Here is a 12,693-nt window from a genome sequence, read left to right as displayed (position 1 = left end):
CGGTACCCAGTAAGTGCCAAGCCTAACCTCGGTCGAGTAGTGACGAGGTCGGGTCAGGGCCCTACTGATAAATATATAATAAAATAATATAGAGTGTAATACCGCAATAAAATTAAGGCTGAAATTTAACAACAATGAAATCATAGAAGGTAACAGCTCAGTAAACAGAAACACAATAGGGGATCTCCCGAGATACCGTCTCGTAGTCCCAAACGTAAATCTGCAGGGGGATCTCCCGGAATACCGTTCTGTAGTCCCAAAGTAAATGTGCAGGGGGATCTCTCGGAATACCGTTCCGTAGTCCCAAAGTAAATATGCAGTACAAGGGGATCTCCCGGAATACCGTTCCGTAGTCCCAAAGTAAATATGCAGTACATGGGGATCTCCCGGAATACCGTTCTGTAGTCCCAAAGTAAATATGCAGCGCGAATGATAGAAATACAACTACATCACAAAATTCTTATAATTTAGACTAAGTACCAGTAAGGAAAGAAGCAGGAAATTCACTAAGCATGCTGCACATAATTCACATAAACAATTAAGACACGTAGACATGTTGTATTAGACTAAACATGATAGCTACACATATTGGAATAACTCAATTAAGAATGAAAATAGATTAGTACTTATTAAAATGGTATAACTCAAAATAACAGGAAAACATGTTGCTGCTCGGTTAGAAAATCGGGTTTTACCATAACTAGCCAGTGTACGTACTCGTCACCTCACGTACACGGTGCTCACATAACACAATAATTCCAAATCTTAAGGGGATTTCTCCAACACAAAGTTAGGCAAGCCACTTACCTTGAACCAAGCTCAATCAATCGGTCACAATGCCTTTCCCACGAATATCCGGCTCTGAATGGCCCAAATCTAGCCAAAAGAAATTACATATCATAAATACAACAATAATAGACTCATCTAATTAACGAAATCAACATTTTAACAAAAAATCCGAAATTAACTCAAAAATCGCCTGTGGGGGCCCACGTCTTGAAATCGGGTAAAAGTCATAAAATACGAACACCCTTTCGCTCACGAGTCTAACCATATAAAATTTACTCAAATCCGACCACAAATTCACTTCAAAACACGAAATCTTTGTTGAAGAAGTTCTTCCAAATTTTTCCTAATTTCAACCCCAAAATCCAAAATTAAAGAGAAAATTAATGATAGATTATTGGGATATAACCATAAATGAGTTAAGAATCGTTACCCAATCGATATCTCTAAAAATTTCTCAAAATCTCGTCCAAATCCGAACTCCCTATCTCAAGTTTTTGTTAAAATGGCAAAACCCCCATTTTTGGAAACTTTAACACTGCCCAGCGATTCCTTAATCGTGATCGCAGATATAGCCTCGCGATTGCGAAGAACAACTTTGCTGCCCCAGAAATTACTCTACGCGATCGCGTAAAACACCACGCCAACGCGATGCTTTGGCTCCCCTACTCACGCGCTCGCGAACATCCGCACGCGTTCGCGATGAGCAAAGCGTGTGGTCCAACTTTGGTACACTTAACCCTGCGCGATCGCGACCTTGTCTCTGCGTTCGCGAACCACCACCTCACATCACTACATGTTCGCATGCCCATGTCCGCGAACACGAAGAACAATTTCATCCTCTGCCCAGCTAAGCCTACGCGATCGTAGATCACCCCACGTGATCGCGTATAAGGAAACCAGAACTTAGACACCAGAAAACTTCAGCAACCTCCTAAGTCCAAAAATCGATCTGTTAGGCATCTGAAACTCACTCGAGGCCCTAGGGACCTCAGCCAAACATACCAACCAATCTTAAAACACTATACGAACTTAGTCGAACTCTCAAATAACATCAAACAATGCTAAAATCATGAATCACCCTCCAATTCAAACTTAAAGAACTTGAAACTTCAAAATTGTACAACCGATGCCGAAACCTATCAAATCACGTCTGATTGACCTCAAATTTTGCGCACAAGTCATAATCAACATTACGGACCTACTTCAACTTCCAGAATCAGAAAAAGACCCCGATATCAAAAATTCCACTACCGGCCCAAAACTCCAAAAATTCGACTTTCGCCATTTCAAGCCTAAATGAGCTACGGATCTCCAAAACACAATCCGGACACGCCCCTAAACCCAAAATCACCTAACGGAGCTAACAGAACCAATGGAATTCCATTCTGGAGTCATCTTCACACAATTCCGACTACAATCTAAATCCTAAGGCTTAAGCTCTCATTTAGGGGCTAAGTGTCCCAAAACACTCCGAAACTCATAACCAATCATCTCGGTAAGTCACAATAGCAAAAATAGATATGGGGAAAGTAGTTAAGAGGGGTTCGGGGCTCTAACTCTCAAAACGACCGGCGGGTCGTTACATCCTCTCCCTCTTCAAATAATTGTTCGTCCTCGAACGAGCATAGAGACATACCTGAAGTGGTGAAAAGATGAGGATAACGGCTGCGCATATCCTGCTCGGTCTCCCAAGTCGCCTTCTCGACCGGCTGTCCCCTCCAATGAACCTTCACGGAAGCAATGTTCTTTGATATTATCTTTCTGACCTGCCTGTCTAAAATAGCCATTGGCTCCTCAACATAAGATAGATCCTTGTCCAATTGAACTAAGCTGAAATCCAACACATGGGACGGATCGCCGTGATACTTCCGGAGCATAGAAACATGGAATACTGGATGAACTCCTGCTAGACTGGGAGGTAGGGCGAGCTCATAAGTAACCTCCCCAACTCGACGCAACACCTCAAATGGACTAATGAACCTTGGTCCCAGCTTGCCCTTCTTTCCAAACCTCATAACGCCCTTCATAGGCGAAACCCAGAGCAAGACTCGCTCTCCAACCATGAATGCCACATCGCAAACTTTCCGGTCTGCATAAATCTTCTGTATGGACTGGGCTGTGCGAAGTCTATCCTGAATCACCCTCACCTTTTTCAAGGCATCCTGAACTAAGTCCGTACCCAATAATCTGGCCTCGCCGGGCTCGAACCAACCCACTGGGGACCGACACCGCCTACGGTACAAAGCCTCATACGGTGCCATCTGAAAGTTAGACTGATAACTGTTGTTTTAAGCAAACTCCACAAGTTGCAAGAACTGGTCCCAATCACCCCTAAAATCTATCACACACGCACAGAGCATATCCTTTAATATCTGAATAGTGCGCTCGGACTGCCCGTCCGTGTGAGGGTGAAATGATGTGCTCAACTCAACCCTAGTACCCAACTCATGTTGTACAGCTCTCTAGAACCGTGATGTAAACTGCTTATCCCGATCAGAGATAATATATACTGGTACGCCATGAAGCTTGACGATCTCACGGATGTAGATTCGAGCTAGCTGCTCGAAAGAATAGGTAGTCATCACATGAATGAAATGAGCTACCTTGGTCAGCCTATCCACAATCACCCAAACTGAATCAAACTTCCATTGAGTTCGTGGGAAACTAACAACGAAGTCCATAGTGATCCACTCCCATTTCCACTCCGAAATCTCTATCTTCTGAAGTAACCCACCCGGTCGCTGATGCTCATACTTCACCTGCTGGCAATTTAGACATTTAGCCACATACTCTACTATGTCTCTCTTCATCCTCCTCCACCAATAATGCTGCCTCAGGTCCTGATACATTTTTGCAGCACCCGGATGAATGGAGTACCGCGAGCTGTGAGTCTCCTGAAGAATCAACTCACGCAAACCATCTATATTGGGAACACATAGCCTGCCCTGCATCCTCAATGCACCATCATCTCCAATAGTGACCTCCTTAGCATCACCGTGCTGGACCGTGTCCTTAAGGACAAGCAAATGGGGGTCATCATACTGACGCTCCCTGATACGATCATAAAGAGAAGACCGAGAGACCACACAAGCCAATACTCGACTCGGCTCAGAAATATCCTATCTCACAAACTGGCTGGCTAATGCCTGAACATCCAACGCCAATGGCCTCTCTGTTGCTGGTAGATATGCTAAACTCCCCAAACTCTCTGCCCGGCGACTCAAAGCATCGGCCACCACGTTGGCCTTCTCAGGGTGGTACAAAATAGTGATATCATAATCCTTAAGCAGCTCCAACCACCTCCGCTGATGTAAGTTAAGATCTTTCTGCTTAAACAGATGCTGCAAACTCCGATAATCGTTGTAAATCTCACAAGGAGAACCGTACAAATAATGTCGCCATATCTTTAAGGCATGAACAATAGCTGCTAACTCAAGGTCGTAGACATGATAGTTCTTTTTGTGCATCTTCAGCTGTCTGGACGCGTAGGCAATCACCCTACCGTCCTGCATCAACACCATGCCGAGACCAATCCGCGATGCATCACAATAAACAGTGTAGGACCCCGAACCTGTAGGCAATAATAATACTGGGGTTGTAGTCAAAGCTATCTTGAGCTTCTGAAAGCTCTCATCACACTCCTCGGTCTACCTGAATGGAGCACCCTTCTGGGTCAGCCTGGTCATAGGTGCTGTAATGGATGAAAATCCCTCTACAAAGTGACGGTAATACCCCGCCAAACCAAGAAAACTTCAGATCTCTATAGCTGAGGACGGCCTGGGCCAACTCTGCACTGCTTCAATCTTCTTCGGATCCACCTGGATCCCCTCACTCGATACTATATGACTCAAGAATGCCACTGAGTCTAGCCAAAACTCACACTTTGAAAATTTTGCATATAACTTCTTTTCTCTCAAGGTCCAAAGTGTAGTCCTCAGGTGCTACTCATGATCCTCCCGACTCCGAAAGTATACCAGAATGTCATCAATAAACACAATGACGAATGAGTCAAGATAAGGTCGGAATACACTGTGCATCAAGTGCATAAAAGCTGCTGGGGCATTGGTCAACCCAAAAGACATAACAAAAAACTCATAGTGACCATATCTGGTCCTAAAAGTAGTCTTCGGGATATCCAGCTCCCGAACCTTCAACTGATGATAACCTGAACGTAAGTCAATCTTGGAAAACACTTTGGCACCCTGTAACTGATCAAATAAGTCATCAATACGAGGCAATAGGTACATATTCTTCACTGTAACTTTGTTCAATTGGCGGTAATCAATACACATCCGCATAGAACCATCCTTATTCTTCACAAATAAGACAGGAGTACCCCAAGGTGACACACTGGGCCGAATGAAGCCTTTATCAAGCAATTCTTGTAACTGCTCTTTCAACTCCTTCAATTCAGGAGGAGCCATACAATATAGAGGAATAGAGATAGGCTGAGTGCCCGACAACAAATCAATGCCAAAATCAATATCTCTGTCAGGTGGCATGCCCGGAAGATCAGCTGGAAACACATCTAGAAAGTCCTTGACTACTGGAACTGACTCAATTGTAGGGGTATCAATATTGACATCTCTCACATAAGCTAGATACGCGTCACACCCCTTCCCAACCATTCGTTGAGCTTTAAGAAAAGAAATAACTCTGCTGGGAGTATACTCTAAGGTGCCTCTCCACTTTAATCGCGGTAAACCTAGCATAGCCAACGTCACAGTTTTAGCGTTATAATCAAGAATAGCATAATGGGGCGACAACCAATCCATGCCCAAAATAATATCAAAGTCCACCATGCTGAGCAATAATAAATCGGCTCTGGTCTCAAAACCACTAAGAGCAATCAAACACGACTAATACACGCGGTCCACAACAAGAGAATCTCCCACATGAGTAGATACATAAATAGGGGAACTCAAAGAATCTTGAGATACGCCCAAATACGGGGCAAAATAAGAGGACACATAAGAATATGTAGAGCCTGGGTCAAATAATACTGACGCATCTCTATGACAAACTGGAACAATACCTGTAATGACAGAATCAGAAGCAATTGCCTCTGTACGAGCAGGAAGTGCATAATATCTCGCCTGGCCTCCCCCTCTAGGGTGACCTCTACCTCCCCGACCTCCACCTCGAATTGGTTGAGCAGGTGGGGTGGCAGCTGGTGCTGTAATCATAGTGTAACGACCCGATCGGTCGTTTTTAGAGTTATAGCCCCGTTTTTCCATTTCTACTTTTTTTTGTTATTCAGCTATATTATATTATATCGGGTTAGTTGGTTCGGGACCGGAGTGATTTTAGAGTGAATTGAGACACTTAGTCTCTTAAGTAGAAACATAAGTTGGAAAAGTCAATCGAATGTTGACCTATATGTAAACGATCTCGGATTTGAATTATGATGGTTCCGTTAGCTCCGTTAGGTGATTTTGGACTTAGGAGTGCATCCGAAATGTGATTTGGAGGTCTGTGGTAGAATTAGGCATAAATTAGTGAAATTGGAAATTTGGCGATTTTGGTCGGCAGTGAAAATTTTGATATCGGGGTCGGAATGGAATTCCGAAAGTTGGAGTAGGTTTGTAGTGTCATTTGTGATGTGTGTGCAAAATTTGAGGTCATTCGGACGCGGTTTGATTAGTTTCTGCATCGGTTGCCGAATTTAAAAATTTAGAAGTTCTTAGGCTTGAATCCGAGGGTAATTTGATGGTTTGATGTTGTTTTGAGAGATTCGAAGGTTCGACTAAGTTGGTATGTTGATATATGACTTATTGGTATTTTTGGTTGAGGTCCCGAGGGCCTCGGGGTGATTCCGGGTGGTTAACGGATTTGTCGAAGTTGGAAAATGTAGCTGAAGCTGCTGCTACTGCTATTTTTGCACCTGCAGAAGAAAGAGTTGCAGGTGCGAGGCCGCTGGTGCACGTGGGAAGTTCGCAGGTGCGGGAAATGCTGGGCTAGGTAGGATGCGCAGGTGCGAGTCGGAGATCGCATCTACGAGCCCACATGTGCGAAACCTAGGGCGCAGATGCGGAAATGGGGATGTTGGGCAGGCTTCGCAGAAGCGGAGGAAACGCGCAGGTGCGCCTTCGCAGGCGCGAGGTTTTGGGACGTAGATGTGGAAGCTGGGCTCCTAAGTGAGTTCCGCACCTGCGATGGATTTTTCCCCAGGTGCGGTGGCACAGAAGCGTGAAATTTTCCGCAGATGCGAAAAACCTGGGCAGAAACCATAAATAGAACCCTTCGCGAATTTGGTTCATTTTCACCATTTTTCAAGTCGATTTTTGGAGCTTTTGGAGTGATTTTTGAAGGGTGATTCAAGGTCTATCAGTGAGGTAAGTTTCTTGAGCCCTAATACTCGTATATATGGTGATTATTCCGTTGTTTAATCATATAAATAGTGAAAATGAAGGGTTAGGGCTTGGAATATTTGGAGAGTAATTTAAGAATTTGAAGGACCAAACGATGTCGGATTTTGATGAATTTGGTATGGTTAGATTAGTGGGTGAATGAACTTTCTAGTTTTGTGAATTTTGTCGGATTTTGAGACGTGGGCCCGGGGGGCCGGGTTTGAGCCAATTTCAGGTTTGGTCTAATTTTGTAGCTTTTCTTGTGGAATTCATTCCATTAGCGCGTATTGATGGTATTGTACTGATTGTGAATAGATTTCGAGCATTTGGAGGCCGAGTCCAGTGGCAAGAGCATTGCGGGGTAGAGATTTGACCGGTTTGAGGTAAGTAACGATTGTAAATCTAGTCTTGAGGGTACGAAATCCCATATTTTGCATCATTTTACTATTTTTAGTGACGCACATGCTAGGTGACGGGCGTGTGGGCGTGCACTGTTGGGGATTGCGACTTGGTCCGTCCCGTAGCAATTGTAAAGTTACATACTTTGTTGAAACTATATGATACTTATATGTTTTAGAAAGAGTTTCTATAAATTGGGCTGCCATGTTTGGGCCTTGTGCCATTGTTGTTTGGACCCTTAAGGGCCTTTTCTTACTATCCTCTCACTGTTTTCGATTGAAAATCTAAACTCAGTCATGTTTATACTTGTTTACCGCATAACTCAGTTTTATAACTCCATTTTGATGCATATAAATGTTTTGGGCCGAATGCCCTATTTTACTGAAATGCCCGAGTGGCTTGAGAGGTTTATGACTGAGTGAGGCCGATGACCTGATTTGTGAGGGTATTTATGGGATCGGGCTGCACGTCGCAGCATGTTACACATTTATGGGATCGGACTGCACGTCGTATCATATTTGGTATCGGCTGAGGGCCTGAGCGATTTATGCCATGATTTGGCTTGATATAGCGCTTGAGCTGAAGGAGCCCCTCCGGAGTCTGTACACACCCCCAGTGAGCGCAGATACCTACTGAGTGCGAGTGCCGAGTGCCGAGTGCTGAGTGACTGGGAGGCAAGAGTGATTGTGAGGTATGCCCGAGTGGCACGAGTGACTGTGAGGTTTGCCCGAGGGGCTGTATATAAGCGATGTTTTGCCCGATGGGTTGTTATGATTTCATCTTTTATGCTCACCTTTGCTTTTTTTCTCTGTTTGAAAACTGTTGAAACCTATCTTTAAATGATTTTACTGGAACTGGGTTTACACGAGATGTTTTGATTCAAATCCTGATTTTAAAAGCATGTGATATTTTACTGAGATTTTCTGATATGAACGTTATATGCTTTATTACTTGTCACTACTGCTCAGTCTTTATTTATTGTTGTTACTTACTGAGTTGGCGTACTCACGTTACTCCCTGCACCTTGTGTGTAGATCCAGGTATAGCTGGATACGGTAGCGGTTATTGATTGTTCTGATTGCAGATTTTTTCGGGGATAGCAAGGTAGCTGCCTCGCGATCGCAGCCCTGCTCTTCTCCTTTTTATCTTCCTTTAGTTGTATTTAGCTATTTTTCAAACTGAGTTAGTCTTGATATTGTTAGACAGATTGTAGTAGATGCTCATGATTAGTGACACCCCGATGTCGGATTTTTCCTTCCGCACTTTTATTTTGATTGGAACTCCTTTACGAAGGTTTTTATGTTAAATAACATTAAAATTTTCTTTGAAATAAAAATATCGATTATTTTGGAAATGAGTCGGGTTGCCTAGTTCCACGATAGGCGCCATCAAAACAGGAGTTAGTTTGGGTCGTGACACATAGCCTGAGGAGCCGGTGGAGCACTCTGTGGCTGAAAAGTCAGTAGAGGTGTACCCCTCCTAATCCTGGGGCAATTCCTCACCATGTGGCGAGTGTCGCCACACTCAAAACAAGCTCTGGGAGGGCGTGGCTACAGTGACTGTCTCGGGCCAGGTCTGCTGGACTAGCCACTAGGAACACCCTGTGCAGGAGGCACACTAGATATTGGCAGTGCATAATAAGGCTCCTGGCATCTAGAAGGAGCTGGAACACCGTTGGAGTCCAGAAGAGCTGAATGAACGGGGCGGCTCATATAACCCCTACCATGGCGAGCTGTTGGGGCACGAGATCCCGAATAATAACCAGCCTCTCGAGACCTCTTGGCCTCCCTCTCCTCTCTATCCCGGGTAAACATGCCCTCGAACCTCCTGGCAATACCCACAACCTGTTGATAAGAAATATCCATCTCCAATTCCCTAGCTATACTACTCCGGATGCTGGGATGGAGACCCTCAATAAATCGTCGAACCCTCTCTCGAACTGTGGCAACTAAGGCTGGTGCATTTCGGGCCAAATCACTTAAGCGAACTGCATACTCCAACACAGTCATAACACCCTGACGCAGCTGCTCAAATTCTGCACGCCAAGCATCCCTGAGGCTCTGAGGAACATACTTTTGCAAGAACATCTCTAAAAACTGAGTCCAAGTGAGTGAGGCTGCCTCGTCCGGACTACTCAGCTCATAGGCACGCCACCACTGATATGCCGCTCCCCTCAGCTGGAAAGCGGTGAAAGAAACCCATTCGTCTCCACAATGCCCATAGTGCGAAGAATACGATGACACTCCTCAAGAAAACCCATAGCATCATCTGAAGCTAGTCCGCTGAAAGTAGGTGGGCGGTACTTCTTGTACCTCTCAATTCTGAGCTACTCTGCCTCAGAAACAACTACCCTGGTCTCATGCTGAACCGGAGCCACTGGGGTATAGGAATATACTCTGGCGCCTAATCAACCTGGACCCTCTACTCAGGAGTACGGGTTACGGGAGTCTGTGCCCCTCCCCCGACCTGAGATGTAGAGGGAGATATCAGAAATAGTCCAGCCTGAGCCAGAGTGCTGAACATGCTCATGAACTGAGCTAAAGTCTCCTGGAGAGCTGGAGTAGCAATAGGGATCTCCAGTGCTGGCCCTCAAGCTGGAGCTGCTGGGGGCTCCTCTGACGCAGCTCTCGCAGGTGCTCGGGCTGCAACGCGTGGTCGTCCTCTACCCCGACCCCGGCCTCTGATGGCTCTGACAGGGGGCTCGGGTGCCTGATCGTCGGTCCTCCAAGTACGGGTCCTCACCATCTGTGAGAAAGAATAGAATATAATTTTAGAATTTTTGATGTCAATAACTCGCACGCCAAGGAGATAAAAGAAATATGATTGTTCTTAACAGTTACATAGCCTCCCGAAGATAAGTACGGACGTCTCCGCACCGATCCACGAGACTCTAATAAACCAATTTGTGAATCACGACACCTATGAACTTAGAGCTTTGATACCAACTTGTCACGACCCAATTTCCCTTCCGTGTGACGTCGTGACGATACCTAGTCTCTACAACTAGGTAAGCCTAACATTTTTCGGAATAATTAAATAAAAATATAAATTTAACCAACTATTCAAAAATACACAACAAATCCCAAAACCCGGAACATCGTGAATCACAAACTACAGAAGGAAAAAAAACAATCTAGTGTCTCTATATATCAGAGTCTAACAAGGTAAAATACAGAAGACAATGGACATGAGAAAGAGTAGAAGGGGACTCCGAGGTCTGCGGACGCGGCAGATATATCTTGAAGTCTCCAAAGTTGTCTCGGCTCACTGATAGTGCGGCTGATAAGGTGCACCTGGATATGCACACACAAAACATGTGCAGAGAGTAGCATGAGTACACCACAATCGGTACAATTACATATCATAAATACAACAATAATAGATTTATCTAATTAACGAAATCAACATTTTAACGAAAATTCCGAAATTAACTCAAAAATTACCCGTGGAGCCCACGTCTCGGAATCAGGTAAAAGTCACAAAATACGAACACCCTTTCGCTCACGAGTCTAACCATATAAAATTTACTCAAATCCGATCACAAATCCTCTTCAAAACTTGAAATCTTTGTTGAAGAAGTTCTTTCAAATTTTTCCCAATTTCAAACCCAAAATCCGAAATTAAAGAGAAAATTAGTGAGATATAACCATAAAGGAGTTAAGAATCATTACCCAATCGATATCTCTGAAAATCCCTCAAAATCTCATCCAAATCTGAGCTCCCTATCTCAAGTTTTTGGTAAAATGGCAAAACCCCCATTTTTTTGGAAACTTTAACATTGCCCAGCGATTCCTTAATCGCGATCGCGGAAATAGCCTCACGATCACGAAGAATAATTTTGCTGCCCCAGAAATTACTCTACGCGATCGCGTAAAACACCATGCGAACGCGATACTCTGGCTCCCCTACTCACCCGATCGCGAACATCCGCACGCGTTCGCAATGAGCAAAGCGTGTGGTCCAGTTTTGGTACACTTAACCATGCGCGATCACGACCTTGTCTCTGCGTTCGCGAACCACCACCTCACATCACTACGCGTTCACATTCCCATGTCCGCGAACGCGAAGAATAATTCCATCCTCTGCCCAGCTAAGCCTACGCGATCGCGGATCACCCTACGCGATCGCGTATAAGGAAACCAGAACTCAGACACCAGAAAACTTCAGCAACCTCCTAAGTCCAAAAATCGATCTGTTGGGCGTCCGAAACTCATTCAAGGCCCCCGGGACCTCGACCAAATATACCAACCAATCCTAAAATACCATACGAACTTAGTCGAGCTTTCAAATCACATCAAACAAAGCTAAAATCACGAATCACCCTCCAGTTCAAACTTAAAGGACTTGAAACTTCAAAATTCTACAACCGATGCCGAAACTTATCAAATCACGTCTGATTGACCTCAAATTTTGCGCACAAGTCATAATCAATATTACGGACCTACTCCAACTTTCAGAATCGGAAAACGACCCCGATATCAAAAAATACACTACCGACCCAAAACTCCAAAAATTCGACTTTCACCATTTCAAGCCTAAATGAGCTACGGACCTCCAAAACACAATCCGGACACGCCCCTAAATCCAAAATCGCCTAACGGAGCTAACGGAACCGGAAATTCTATTTCGGAGTCGTCTTTACACAGTTATGACTACAGTCCAAATCCTAAGGCTTAAGCTCTCATTTAGGGACTAAGTGTCCTAAAACATTCCGAAACTCAAAATCAATCATCCCGACAAGTCACAATAGCAGAAATAGATATGTGGAAAGCAATTAATAGGGGTTCGAAACTCTAACTCTCAAAACGACCGAATGGGTCGTTACAATGTTGCTATCCTACTATTATACTAGAATCGTTGTGTTCTTACTAATAGACCAAAGTCCCAGAGCCAATTAATATCATTGAAGGTGTAAGTAAAAATAATAATTTATATCGTATTGTTACTTTAAATATAGTGTTAGTTTTGATTGTTACTAAAATTTTATTCTATCGTATTGTTGTCGTTACGTAACGGAAATTGTCACTTTATATAACGATCGATTTGGTGTAATCGCGTCATTACCTTATTTTTTTCCCTCTTATTTTGCCCCTCCTTCTTATTAAATAACTATATTTAATCATTTACCCTACATTTTTATATAATATTTTTTTAC

This window comes from Nicotiana tomentosiformis, chromosome 3 (genome assembly GCF_000390325.3).
Source record: "Nicotiana tomentosiformis chromosome 3, ASM39032v3, whole genome shotgun sequence".
NCBI classification, from domain to species: Eukaryota; Viridiplantae; Streptophyta; class Magnoliopsida; order Solanales; family Solanaceae; genus Nicotiana; species Nicotiana tomentosiformis.
This window is presented reverse-complemented; position numbering follows the sequence as displayed.